Below are 14,809 nucleotides of genomic sequence, written 5' to 3' on the forward strand. Positions count from 1 at the left end.
ATAGAGTTGATACAGAGAGGCTGGGCAAACAAAAGCTGATAGATTCACTTTGCAACTCTATTTGGCCACAGTATCGTTTTGAGAAAGAAGAATGATGGGCAGAGAATGGTACGCTTTCCCTTCCAACCGTGATTCACCGGGAACAGTTCAGTAGAGTGCCGGGAAAGTGGGCGGAGATGCCAGAACTTAGAGCATTTCTCCTCTCGAGGAGCAGTAGGAGACCTTCATCCCCAGTGCACCCAGGAACCCCTAAGGCAGGCGTCCTCAAACTGTGGTCCATGGGGCACATGTGGCGCGATGCCATTTATCCCACCCTCGGGGTGTTTTTGCTGCCACTGCCTGTCCTGCTTAGCAGCCGACTCGTGCAGTGTGCATAGGAATTTGTCCATAGGTTTTTTGAAAACCATAGTCTGGCCCTCCAACGGTCGGAGAGACAATGAACTGGCCCCCTGTGTAAACAATTTGAGGACCCCTGCCCTAAGGGATCCTGGACTTCAGGTCACTATTGTCCCAGCCCTGAACCCTCCCTGAACATTCTACCCCTAGTAGAGGCACCAGGGGCATTTGGTCCACGGGTAACTTACAAGCCTTTTACTCAAATAGGACCCGAGAAAATTAAAAATGACACAGGCAGTTACTCTACTTTTGATCCCTGTTGACTCCGCCTGTAGCATCCCAATATTACAATTTAACCCTATAACGCCGAGCATGACCTTTCCCTAACATTTGATGAAATGAATATAAATGTATATATATTGATAACTATGAAAGTAATGAATCAAAACGAAATTTTTTTGCCCCAAAATTTAAAAGTGAGGCGTTATAGGGTTAAAAAGAAGGATGGTTCTTATCAGAGGGGCCAATGCCTTAGGATCATAAGTGAAGCGGTGATCCCACTGCACCCAGTAGTGCCCAAACCCTGGACCCCCCTAGGGGAAATTGTGAATGCTTTTACCCCCGTGCCGGTACTTAGAATGAACAAACACACACGCCTGATAATCCTAAGATTTTTACTTACTTCCTGTGATACTCACCTACTTTCAAGGGCACTCCCACCTCACAATCCTAGCCTTGTCTCAGTTAAACTGTTCACCCTTTTGTGCGTTTGTTGGTTTTTCCAGAAGTTCTCAAGTTACCAAAGCCCCTAATCCAAGTGTGCCAGCTCCAGGACCACCATCTCCTGGACCACTTCAACCTTATCCATCCTAGCGCTGAGTGGACAACCCCTCCCAGCAGAGCAGGAAGGGTGTGGACCCAAAGCCCCACATCGCCCCTTCTGCCAGCAGGAAGTAGCTAGAGATGTCGTCGCCCAGTACCCCAAAGATTTGGGTCCACATCTCTTCAGGGTGGAAATGTTAGGTAGCTAGCATAGGGACTGGGGTGTCCATTACACATGCTCAGAGGGCCCAGTGAGCGGCCCAGGAAGGAGTGGCACACTGTGCGTGCTCAGAGGTCCAGGTTTCCGGCCAGGAAGGGCAGGTCCACCTGGGTGGGCGCTGCACCTGCATCGACCCACCTAGGCCAAGTATATTCAATTCAGCCACTAGGATCGACCAGGGTTGCCCACCACACCTCCCTAACTCTCCTAAACCTCACTTGGATCACAAACCAGGCTTTGGCGTGAATTCTTTCTCACGCAGAACCAAGGACCGAGGGATATCTGTCCCCAGAGAGATCTGACCAACCCAGGAAAGCTCTTTGGAGGCAGCAGGAGTGGAAGTGAGTGGCTGGTGGATACTGCTCAGATGCATGGCTTTCTGCTTGGAAGGGGTTTTAGTCTCGGCTGACAGGATCAGAGGAGGTAGTATGTCTGGATCACATAGTATCCATGTCCACAAATGAGCTGCCCATTCCAAAGTCCTGACAGTGCTTTTGGAAAACACTGTGCTTTGGAATGTCACCCCTTGCAGAGGGCAGTGGGAGGGGCTGGGACCCAGGTATGCTGCCCCTTGCTCCCAGTTGCCGGTTTCTGGATCCTGATTATATCTCTCACAGGATCAGTTAGTGGGCTTGTTGTCTGCCTCAGGCTTTGTTCACCGAGGTCCTCCAGCTAGGTGGTGGTGTGTGTGCATGAGCAGAGGCTTCCTGCCAATCCCCCATGAGTTGAAGAGCTCCCCTGGTGTGGGCTCCGTGAAAGAGGTGCCCCAGACAGCAGGACTACCCAGGAGGGTGGACCCTGCAGGAACCGGAGGGCCATTCCCCCTGTGGAATGACCTCAGAGCCCTGCCTCTCTCACTGTCCAGCTGCCGGGGCTGTGGACCCTAAGCTTCATGCCTCACATAGGAATAGACACAGGGTGAGGCGACTGCAGCACCTGCTTTTGCTGGTCTAATCCAGCCTGAGATATTCCTAGCATCAGCCCTCTGCCAGGGTCTTTTTTTTTTCTCTCCTTTTATAGGGGCTCATACAACAATAACCACAATACGTGCAAACATCACTGATATAAGGCACAATTGTCCATTCATTGCCCTCATTATTCTCAAAATATCTTCTCTCCACCCAAGCCCCTGGCCTCAGCTCCTCATTCCCCCTGCCCCCATTCTCACTACCCCTCCTCATAAATCCTTCATCATTTACTAATTATTATTTTGTCATATCTTGCACTGTCTGATGTCCCCCTACACCCCCTTTTCTTTTGAGATTTTATGTAGATCCTCGTCATCGGTTCCCTGGTGCCAGCCTACCCTCCCTCCACCCTCCCAGCATCCCCATTCATAACACTGGTCCTAAAGGGCTCATCCACCTTGAATTCCCTGTGTTTCTAGTTCCTATCTGTCCAAGTGTACATTCTCTGGTCTAGTCAGATTTGAAAGTTATAATTGGGATCTTGATAGTGAGGGGAGAGGAAGCATTGAGGAGCTAGAGGAAAGTTGTGTTTCACCGTTGCTGTCTAGTACCCTGTGTAGGCTTGTCTCTTCCCCAAGACCTTACTTAAGGGAATGTCCAGTGTACTGCAAATGGGCTTTGGCTCTCTACCCAGCATTCCCTGCTCATTCGTAATGAGATTTTTTTGTGCTGATGATGCCTGATCCCTTTGATACCTCGTGATCGCACAGGCTGGTATGCTTATTCCATGTGGGCTCTGTTGTTTCTGAGCTACATGGCCGCTTGCTTACCCTTCAGGCCTTTAAGACCTCAGACGCCATATCTTTTGATAGCAGGGCACCATCAGCTTTCTTGACCACATTTGCTTATGCAACCGCTTAGACTTCAGGGAACGTGTCGGGAAGGTGAGCATCATAGAATGTCAATGTAATAGAACAAGGTATTCTTGCAATGAGAGAGTCCTTGAGTGGAGGCCCAAAAGCCATCTGCTACCTTAATAGGACACCTATAAAGATATGGACATAGGTGTATTTCCCCATGCTCACAGATAAATATATTTACATCTGTGCGTGCCTTTCTTTAGACCTCTATAACTGGCCCGTGCTTCCTAGGTCGCTCTGCTATTCCCTTTCATTTCCCTCTTGTGCCCACTGCCATGCTCAGTCTTCATTTGGGTTTCAGTAAATCCTCTTGGTTCCTTCACCCTTGATCACGCCCTACCAGGATTCCTATATCGCCCTCACCACGGATTTGCATCCACTTGTTGTTCCCTTGTCTCTGGGTTTCTTGACATCACTCCCTTTCCCCACAACTCCCTCTTTTCCGTGGCCCTCCCGCGAAGCATTGGTCCCCTTTTTCTCTCCTGCAGATTGTGCATCCAGCATCTCTTTTTAGACATACAGTAGAGGTAATAACATGCACAAACACAAGACAGAGCAAAAGCAAGCACCAAAAGAAAGAGAACAGCCAAAATCCAATGACCATCAAAGAAAACACAACTCCTCAAGAAAGGAAAGCTCGTGGTTAGTTCACGTATGTGTGTTGGCCCTTAGCAGTGTTTTCCAGTCCAGTCTGTGCAGGCACCAAGTCCTGCCCCCAAAGTCCTCCTTTGGCATTCCCTGGGGACCTTGTTGCTCCACTTCCTTGTTCTTCTGCTGCACCCCCTTAGTGCTATGCTTCGGTGTGGCGGGATCCGTTCCCGCACTGTGTCTCCAGTGTTGTCCCTTCTAGGGCTATGGGTCTTTGAGGGACGTCGTGTCTCATCTTGGGCTGGCCATGTGGTCTTCTGTGTGGACTGTCTTCTCTGAGTGGGAACATCATCCTCAAGGCCTGGTGGGCCAGGATGTGCTCCACTCTCCCCTCCTCCACCTTCGTGTGCTCCGTATTCTCCATCAGATATGTCCCTCTCCCAGAGCTGCAGATTCAGTGCCATCCTATGAAAAAACATATTTGGGGTGGGAGGGGGACATGGGGGGGAGGATCTGCTCAGATCTTTCGAGGGTCCAGGAGAGGGTGACTGCTCATCTGGGCACAGGCATATGGGGCTCTGAGCTCTGGTTGGGAATGTGGCTTTGTTGTTAACCAGTTTTGTTCCTGTTGGTCAGTACCTGTGTCTTTTTGAGTGAGTTTTCTCATCTGGAAAGTAAAGGTATTCCAGGGTCTAGTGTCCCATGTCACTAAGTGATCGAGAGGGGTTAACCCGAACCTGATTCAAACCATGTGGACATGTCAGGCGCATTCTAGATCTGGGGTGGTGATTCAGAGTCCAGGACAATGATAATGTCCAAGAGGTGATATAGGTGGCTTTGTATTGAAACGGGAAGCCCACTGTGGAGGCTTTGTCCTTCCGCTGATGGCCACTTCAACTCCTGCTAAAAGAGTTTCACTGGCTCAACAGCCGAGCCGGGAGCCAGTGCCATGAAAACCATGTGGCTAACTGGGACATAGGGCAGAGAGACATTTTTTACCTTGATGGCTTGGGAAGCCCCCCAATCTCCATGCAAACCTTCTGGTGTGAGTACTTTGGAAGCAATCATAGGCTGACAGTAATTCCAATCTTTCCTTTGACAATGTGTCCGTTCTCTTTTTTGAACCTGAGAAGATGGCCCCTGTGTCCTCCAAGACATTTCCTGGCTGGCCCCCAACTTGGACAGTTAGCACGGGATCATGGGGGCCAGTGAAACAGAGCCCTGAGACATTCCTTCAGCTTCCTCAAGCGTTATTGTCTCTCACTTGGGTTTTTCTAGGCGAGGATGAGGCCCGTCCTCTCTAGTGGAGGTTTGTCCGTCTCTCCTGGAGTTTTCAATGCAATGTTTTTTTCCCAATGTCTGTCTCTTCTGTAGTAGGCACCTGGATCCTTCCTTCCTCAGAGCTTGGCGGTGCCACAGGTCAGTCTCTCTGAGTGGGCCATGATCTCTTTTTCTGAGTCTCTGTTGTGTCTCATGGCAATTCCTAGTATTTTAGCTATTTCTTTGTCTCTGTCATGGTAGGGTCATCTGTGTTGTGATACACCCAATAAGACACTTCTACCAAATCACGAAAATTGTTCCCTTCAAATGCTTCCCATTTCTTTTTCATGTCTGAGGCGGGCTGAGTAATAAAGGCAATACTTATTTCCCTCTTGTTCTCGGGGGCCTCTGGGTCCTTGGGGGTACAAAGAACGCAGGCTTCCATCAGCCACTCTAAAAAGGCAGGCAGGCAGGCAGACAGACATTCGCTTGTAGGCGCCTGAAAATTCTCACTGACCTTAGATAAATGCATAGGTTTCCTAGTTGTCCCGCGGAGGCCCTGCAAGAGAGACTGGTGATACCTGGCTAAGCCCTCGAGGCCTTACTGGGAGTTTGGGTCCCACATTATTCGTGGAGTGGTAAAAAGAGTTTCTCTCCACTGGGGAGTGCCCGCTGGCTGACCATCAGTTCTATTGACTGCTTTCTGGGCCTCTCTCTGGAAGGGCTCCCGATCCTCTGCTGTGAACAGCACCTGCAGAAGTGGCTGGCACTTGTCTGAGGTGGGCTGATGCATGTGGAAAAGCTAGTCTAGCAAAGAAATCAGACCTTGTGGTTTCTCAGACAGGGGGTTTTGTTTATTCCAATTATGCAATCCTGGGGAAAAAATGGGACATAGACCCAAAGAGGGACTCTTGGGGTTTCCCCAGGTGTTTGGGCTGCTTGCCTTAAGCAGAGAATGCTGCTGACCAGTGATCCTTCTTGGGGGGTGGAGAGGACATGCCAGCCCTAGTGCACGTGTTTGGGGGTGACTTTAAAAGAAGTGGTATTTCTCTTCCTTTTGCCCCCGTGAACTGATAGGCAGGCAGCGGTCACAATGGGTCTTAAGCCAGCTCTCCCGCTCCGGAGTCGTCCTGCAAAGTGGGATAAAGAGGACAGGGATGGGGAGGGGAGGAGAGGGACGGCCTCCGCTTTGGTGGCATTAGGAATTTGGACCGGTTTTCTTTCCTGGTCATGCCATGTTTCGTGAAATCTTGGAGAAAAGAACCCATTCTGTTGGGGGAGGGAGTTAGTCTTTTATATATGTTGGCTTACTAGTGGCCCTATCAAGTCACACATCAATTTTACCTAACCCTAACCCTGACCCTGACCCTGACCCTGACCCTGACCCTGACCCTGACCCTGACCCTGACCCTGACCCTGACCCTGACCCTGACCCTGACCCTACCAGAAAGCCAGCCTTTCGTGGTGGTGGTGAGCCATTTTCAATATATAATGTCTGGCTCTACATTTTGCCAGACCTGTTAGATTGACTAAGTGCCCTTGTGGCATAGTGGTTACAAGTTGAGCTGACATCCCATAGGCCAGTAATTTGATACCACCATCAGCCCTGTGGCAGAAACCTGGTGCTTTCTGCTTCCATGGAGTTATTCTTGGAGAGTCACAGGGACAGAGCTACCCTGTACCATAGGATCCTGTTCAACAGGATCCCTCACTATGAGCTAGTATTGACTTGATGGCCATGAGTTTAAGGGCCATTTTGGCTTCCTTTTAAAAGGAACCTCATTCAGTGAACTGACTCTTTCTTGTCAATCCTTTCCTCTGACTCTGGTCTGAATGTAGCACCTCACCTGGGGAGTGAAGAGGTCTGAAGCTTGGAGCTGCCTCCCAATGAAAGAAAGTAAACCATGATAGTTCACAAAGGCACTTGTGCAAATTGTAAACCACCAACCTTGGCTTAATTCATTTTTTAATTGGATAGAAATACTCTAATTATGTTGATGACAAATAAACCAAACATATATATGTGGATACACACATACACACACACACACACACACACACAAATACACACACACAAGACGGATGTTTAGGGGCATCTACCCAGCTCTGTCAGAGAGATTTGTCCCAGATCTGGGCACAGGAGTCAGTCTTCTTGCATTTCAGTGTCTGGCTCTGTACCTGACCTTAAGCCTCATGACCTTGAACAGATTGCTTAACATCTCTGAGTCCTTTTGGCAACACCGTGTATCAGGGCTGAGAAGGGGCACCGAGTAAGCCCTGACACATGGTGGTGGAGGGACTCAGCCAAAATAAAGCATACAAGGGTAATGACAATGGCATTCTCTCCAGTGTGGGCCTCAGAGCAGCCCTGGTTCTAGATAATCCCACAGAAATAATTTTACCAACCTGGGCCTTCAGCCCTCACGCCAAACTTAACACATTTCTAATCCACACAATGTTTACAGCTTTGGGTTCTCATCCCTCTCCTTCTTCCAAGAGACCAAGGAGAATGGAGTGTTTGAGCAATATCCAGGCCACATGACCATCTTTCTCAGTTCTTAACTCACCTTTTCCTCTCTCAAGCACAACTTTAATGTTTCCATGAGTGTCCGTGGCTATGATAAAGAATACGTGTTATGGGAGGTAATCAGGCCCTGCGTCTTCCATAAACCATTGCCAAAGACTCTTTACAGATAGGTAATGGTAGGCCCATATGTTTTACTTACCTATTGCTGCTTAGTGACTTTCAATCCCACTCGGTGTATTATTTGCTCATAATTTTGTAATTTGAGGAAGGTTTGGCTGGGGCAGCACATCTCCACTCCACGTGGCATTGGCCAAACCAGCTCAAGCAGCGAGACCCGGCAAGATGGGTTTGCTTTGGTTCATAGGTCTAGGGCCTGGGTTCTTGCTGTTGCATTGGCTCCCCAATTTCCCTCCATGTGATCGTATCTTGTGCTTGCCTTTAGCTTCCTCACAGCAGGGTGATTTTCAAGATAGATTTTTTTGTCAGGATAGTTGGGCTGTAGGCCCAGTGACAAAATCCCTTAAAGGGATTAAATTGAATGCACAATTTAATACGTGACTGCCAAATATCCCCCAGAGCACACAAGTTGAAACCACAAGACTTCTCCCTAAGAGAGGTTCCTTGTAGCTTTTGATTGTCTTCTAAGTCCCTTTTCCTTTTCCACAATAATGTCTGGGTTGCTTTATCAATCATCTTCTTTCTTTTTATGTAGCACTATCTCTGGCTGTTTAGTCCAAGCCAATGCAGTTCCTTCCCAAAGTTACTGGGTTTCCCTTGCACTGGATTACATGATGCATTCAATTTTATGAAAGCCATGTCCCCACATCTCTTTGAAATGGGTCCTTCTCTGTTTTAGGCTGCAATTCAGCCTGTTTAGGCTGTAGCACAGCCTTCTGGAGACTCTTAGAAAACCTTTTGTGTACATGAGACTGTCTACAAGGAACTGGATTACATTCTTTTGTGATCTTAGTACAGGGCATGAAAGCTATCTTCTTGATCTGATCCAACGCAGAAGCCCTGCTCATGCCATTCCTATTATGGGACATTATTTTTTGGCAAGAAAGACTTGGGGTTGAAAAATAGGTTTTGTTAGGCAGATAGGCAGGAATGAGATGTTCATTGACGCATGCCCAGGAGAACCAAGCATAGAACAAAAGCCTAGGTTTTCCCGCTGGTGGGTACGGATGGGCGTTAAACCTGGATCAGCCCACCTGGGCCATGTGATTGCAATTCAGCCAATGGGATCGACCTGGGGTCATTCACTATGCCTCCCCCCGGGAATCCTTGAAAAGGCAGGAGCGAGGGGGAGAAAGGAAAAACTGGGGACAGGAACTGGGGAGAGAACTTGAGAAAGAACATGAGACAGGTCTTTATTTTGGAGGAAAACTTAGGAGAGAGATCTTTGCGTGACCTCGAACAGTCTCTGCCAGGCTGCATGGTGGGGAGCAATCCTAGGGGTGGCGCGTAAAACCTGAAACTTCTTTTAACTTTCATTAAACTCACTTGGATCACGAGCCAGGCTTTGGCGTGAATACTTTCTCATGCAGAGCCAAGAACTGAGATGTAACTCTAGCCCAGAGAGAGATCTTACAGTTCATATTTAAGTCCAGCAAGTCCCTGCTCCTTCATAGTTCATATTTTCTGCTAAAAAAGCACACAACTAAACCCCAAACAGAAGTAACTTCTTTAGCTTTTCTTTACCCTTCTGTAGTTTATAATTATTTGTCTGTTGCCTCCATTGTTAATGACGCTGAGAGTTCAGATTCTAGATAAAGTAGAAGAATGTCACTGCCACCCAAAATAGTTGCTCTTAGTGTTAGTTGGTGCCCAATCAATCCCTGCCCATCCACTCACTTGCTGCCATTGAGTCAATTCTGACTCATGGCAGCAGAGTATACTTGCCCTGGTAGGTTTCTGAGACTATACATCTGTACAGTAGAAAGCTTCACCTTTCTCTCTCAGAGCATCTGGTAGTATTGAACTGCTGACCTTATGGCTAGCAGGACAATATGTTACCAGGGATCCTTTTCAAGACTGTGCCCTTTCAGAAACAGATCACCAGGCCTGCTTTCCTAGGAACCTGTGGGTGGGTTTGAAGCATCAACCTTTTGGTTAATATGCAAGTGCTTAACAAATGGGCTTTATCCTGGTTTGGAAAACCTAAGTCACTGGTCTTTTGCCTAAAGAGTCACTTTCAATGGCCCTGGCTTGTTTCATGGGAAGGGCCAGTTCAGGGGCTCCCGGACAGATGGTGGGGTAGGATTCTTATTTAGTAGGGCCATATTGGGTGGGGCGTCAGGGAAGTGTGTGTGTGCTGTATGCGTGTGTAATCTGCATCTTTAACAAATGCCCCCCCCCCACTCAAATGAGAAACACTGGCCCCAATTGTCCTCTGCCTCTCTTGTTGCTGCCTTTTTTGGGATTTTTCTGGCTTTTAGCAGCCCTGGAGGCCCCTCCTATCTAGGCAGGAAAATGAGCCAATAAATAAGTTCACACTAAGGTGCTAGAGAGTGATAACAGCTAATCCCTTCCAAGGGCAATTGCTCTCAGAAAGAAAGAAAAAAAAGAGAGAGAGAGAGCTCAGGGGGTTGGGGGGAGCAATTTAACTCCAATGAAGAGTGTCTCCTGGAAGAGTCCTATACTTTGTCGCTGCAATGGGAGTCATATATGAACATGTGTGTGTGTGTGAAACCCCTCGCATCAGTCTCTTCTTCTGCTTTTGTGTAAATTGGACTTTAAACACATTCTCTAGGAAGTGTTTGAATGCCTCTGTTTATGGAAGCTTCTTGACAGAAGGGGGATTTTTGTCTCTTTTGTTCAGTGAGAGAGCCCCAAGGTCTGGCATTTAATAAGTAAGTAGCAAGCTGGTTGAATGAATGAGTGAATGAGTGAGTGAGGTAAAGAAGCCTTCAGCAGCCTTCCAGGTCGAGAATGGCCCCCTCAGAAGCCTGGCTCTTGTCTAAAGTGAGGTACACCTCTCCCCCTTCCCATTTCATGCTTCCCCGTGGTCTGCCTGGGATTGAGCTGAAAAATGATTTTTCATGCATGTCATCCTCATTATATCATTATCCCTCACAGCAAAGCTCTCTGACCACCCTGAAGACCTGTATTTAATGTGAGGAAAGGTGATTTAATGGAGTGGAGAGCGCAGCATAAAACAGACAACCCTTTCAGAATAGCAGAGCAGGCTGTCCCTCCAAGGGGAAAGGGACAAAAATGGAAAAGAAAAGAAAAATGGCGAGGGAGGGGGGGCAACTCTCACTCTCCTAATAGGCTGAAATAAGAAGTCATTTTGGTCAACTTCATCAGAAGAAAAACCTGAAAGGGGCCCCATAACTGACTTACCATGCATTTTACCGTGGAGCTGATTATGCGCTGAGTTGTGGCAGACGGGAGAGTTTATTGACATATGGTCTCCCTTCACACCTTTTGTTACAGCCAGACATCAGGGACTGAGCTGCAGGATATTAAAGGATTTGGAAGCGTTATCAAGGAATGGTACATATTTATCAAAACCAGGGTGATATTACAAAGCTGGGTTGCTGCTACACCTGGGTGTGTTATGTGATTAAAAATAATGACAATGCATCCTCTTGATGGATTTTGCACCTGGGCGAATACTGAGCAGGTCTGCTGGACCACCCTTGGTCGAGAATTCACACCTAACAACCCCTTTGGTCTCAGAAGAAAATTGTGGCTGCTAGCTCACACTTGGAATCCAGGTAGGGCAATGTTAAAGCACTTCACTGTTAACCGAAAGAGCAACACTTGGAATTCACCAGCTATCCCGAGTGAGAAAGATGTGACCATGTGCTGCCACAAAGATTACAGCCTTGGAAACCTTCCGGGAGGTTCTTTCCTGGCCTACAGGGTTGCTCGAGTCAGAATTGACTTGACTTCCATGGCATTGAGCTGTTTTGAGTTTTGAATGGCTGAATTGGAGACTTCAGGATTGCAGGAAGATTTGAGAACAGCCTGAGATATGCAGGCGACCAGCCTTGCTTGCTGCAAGGGAAGAGGAGTTGAAGCACTTGCTGATGAAGTTCAAAGATGATAGTCTTCAGTATGGATTACAACTCGAAGTTAAAAGAACAAGAATCCTCACCACTGAACCAATAAGCAACATGATAAACAGAGAAAAGATTTAAATGATGAAGCACTTCATCTTACTTGGACCCATCCACAACCAACGCTCATAGAAATATCTGTAAAGAAATCACTGGATAAATTGCTTTCAGTGAATTTGCTGCAAAAGGCCTTTTAAACATTTTTTTGAACCAAGATGACTTTGTCACCTTAAAAACTCAGGAGTATCCTATCCCAAGGCATGATTATTTTCATGTGGAAGCTGGAAAATGCATAAGGAAGTCCCACGAGAAGAATTGATGCATTTGAAATATGGTCCTGGTGAGGAATATTGAATACACCAAGGAACTTCTAGGAGAACAAACAAATCTATGTTGAAAGAACTACAGCCAGATTGATTCTTAGAAGCGAGGATGGTGACATTTGGCTTCATGTACTTTGGGTGTTATCAGGAGGGACCAGTCCCTGTACTTGGGCAGCATGCTTGGTCAAGCCAAAAGCAGGACAAACCTCCACAAGATGAGTTGACACAGTGGCTCAAATGTAGGAATGGCTGTGAGAAATGCGCAGGGCAGCGTGTTGTTTTGTTCTGCTGTACATAGAGTGGCCATGAGTTGGAACCAAATTGACAGCACCTGGTTACGCAATGGACTAATGGCAAGATCAACCATTCAAAACCACCAGCCACTCCTCAAGAGAAAGATGAGGCTTTTTTTACTCCTGTAAAGAGTCACAGTGTGAGAAAGTCACAGGGGGAATTCTACCCTGTCATATAGGGTCACTGTGAATCGGCATCGACTCTACGGACGTGAACGGCAACAACAACAACAACAAACGCACTAATGGTGGCTGGGTACATGTGCAGACACCCATCCACTCGCACTGGAGCTAAGTTAGTGGTTTCAGCAGGAAGCTTACCTCGGTGGTTTCCAGAACTCCCCTGGGCTGAACCAATTTACACCAGGTCTTTCAAATATTCCTGGTACCCCGGGCATCTCTCATTTCCCAGAGTTGGTTGCATGACTTAAGGCTTGATGATCATGGGGCCACATGAAGGACGCCTATGTGCTCCAACCACTGCCTTCCTAGAGAGTGCTGTGGACAATTGCCTTCAAGTCAGCCAGCTCCTGACTCATGCGGACTCCATGCGCTACAGAACTCAATGCCCACTGGTCCTGCCCCATTCCTTCAATGGGTTGTAGATTTGACCCCTTGTCAGCTGGGGGGTTTTCAGTGGCTGATGGCTTGAAGGAGTTCACCAGGCCTTTCCTCCTAGTCTGTCTGTAGGCAGAAAACATCGCTAAAATCTGTTCAGCATCATAGCAATATGCCAGCCTCCACTAGCAGTTAGGTGGTAGCTGTAACAGGAGGCGCACTGGCCAAGAATCCAACCCAAATTTCCTGCATGGCTAGTGAGAATTCTGCCATGGAACCACCATTTCCTCTCTCCTGGTTTCTAGTGTTTATGTATATAAGATTTCAGTACCTTCTAACAAGCAGTAAGTAAGACTGCACCACGGGTCACCTCTATTTAGCTCTCCCCCAAATTTTTCCACATGAATTATAAAGTGTGTGACAGTTGTAATATGTTTCTCTCTTTTTTTTTTTGTATAAGAAGGAATTTTATATAAAGGGGAAGTGCACATTAAGAAAGCATCCCAACCCAGTGCTGTCCAAGCCCATAAGTCCAACACAAGCCCATATATCTGACACCAATCTACAAAGTCCTCCATCTCACAAAACACACACAATTACGCCGACTGCAGGTGGAAAGCAGAATCACTGAGTGTGTGAGCATCTCATCGCTGGCAGGGGTCCCCATGCAACTGCTCCAGCACCCAGAGCTCCACCAAGGTCGTTCCATGCAGCTTCTCCTCAGGGATGTCTTGCAGGAAGTGAGCCTTGCCAGTTGAAGGAGGGAACTGGCTAAAGCAGCTGCACCCTGGTCTGATCATCAGAGTAGGAGACCTGAGAACTAGAAAGGTGAGGCTCACCTAGCCATTTATCTCTCGGCTCTTCAATTACTCCCATGTGTTCATTGGCCAGGTTGACTCAATAAACTTTAATAACTTCAGTAACCCCTGTACCACCCCATAACCAAGACAGATGGCATCCAGGTAATTCAGTCACGACCGCCACAAGCGTGTGGAAAGCGCAGTGTGTTCCCGTGGTTACTTAGGTTGGTGTATAATCTCCAAGTCTTTCTTCTGAGGGCTTCGGGGTGGGTGTGAACCTCCACCATTTCCTTTGTCATCAAAGTAGCCAATGCCTTGCCCATTCTCCTCTGTCCAACTCTCTACACAGCTTCGCATCATTCACGATTCAGAAGGTCAGTTTCTCTCATCAGACAATTTCCCAACACCTGAAGTCCAGAACCATGAGGCAAATGTGTGTGTGTGTGTGGGGGGGGGGAGGGCGGTGTTTCAGGAGAGTGGCCGTTCCAACTCACACCAGGAATCCAAAGCATCCATGGGGCCATCTGTGGCCATCAGGTTTACAACATGGGATGTGTTACGAAGCAATTCTCCTCCACCCTGTGGGGTGGCTATGACGGAGAATCAGGTACATAGGAAGCCCTGCAGTTTTCTTTCTGACTCTGGAGATTTATGAGGGTAGCTAGGAGGTTACCAAACAGGAATAATTCCGAAGTTCTTTTGTCTGCAATGCCCCTTCTCTGTCACTCTGGAGAACATGCCTCGCGCTGCTCCTCAGCTTCTGGTCAGTGCGGTCCCTCAGTCTTGCCTGGCTCTTGGGTCCGGGAAGCCTGTTCCTCCCAGTGTCACGGCTGCTCCTCTGCTCTGTCTCATGGTCTTGGTGCCTTGGCCTCCATCACCTCCCTTCAGTCAGGGGTCTCACAGGGGCTCCTGTGAGAGCTCTTCTTTCTTGGCGGTCACGGGTTCTCTCTGTGATTCTGAAATCACTTTCGGAACCCTCACAGAGCCAAGGAGGCTCCACGGGATCTTTAAATCATGTAACTTTAGCCAATTGACCCCATACAGCTCCTACTTTCAGGGACACAGACAGCATTCTTCCCCCTTTGTCTCCTAATTCCGGGTCCGTGCACGTTTTGTTACAATATTTTACCTTTCCTCCAACTGTTCTTTGAACTTTACTGTGCATGCATTCAAGTTGCTTTAGCTTT

The sequence above is a fragment of the Tenrec ecaudatus genome, chromosome 12 (assembly GCF_050624435.1).
Source record: "Tenrec ecaudatus isolate mTenEca1 chromosome 12, mTenEca1.hap1, whole genome shotgun sequence".
Classification (NCBI taxonomy): Eukaryota; Metazoa; Chordata; class Mammalia; order Afrosoricida; family Tenrecidae; genus Tenrec; species Tenrec ecaudatus.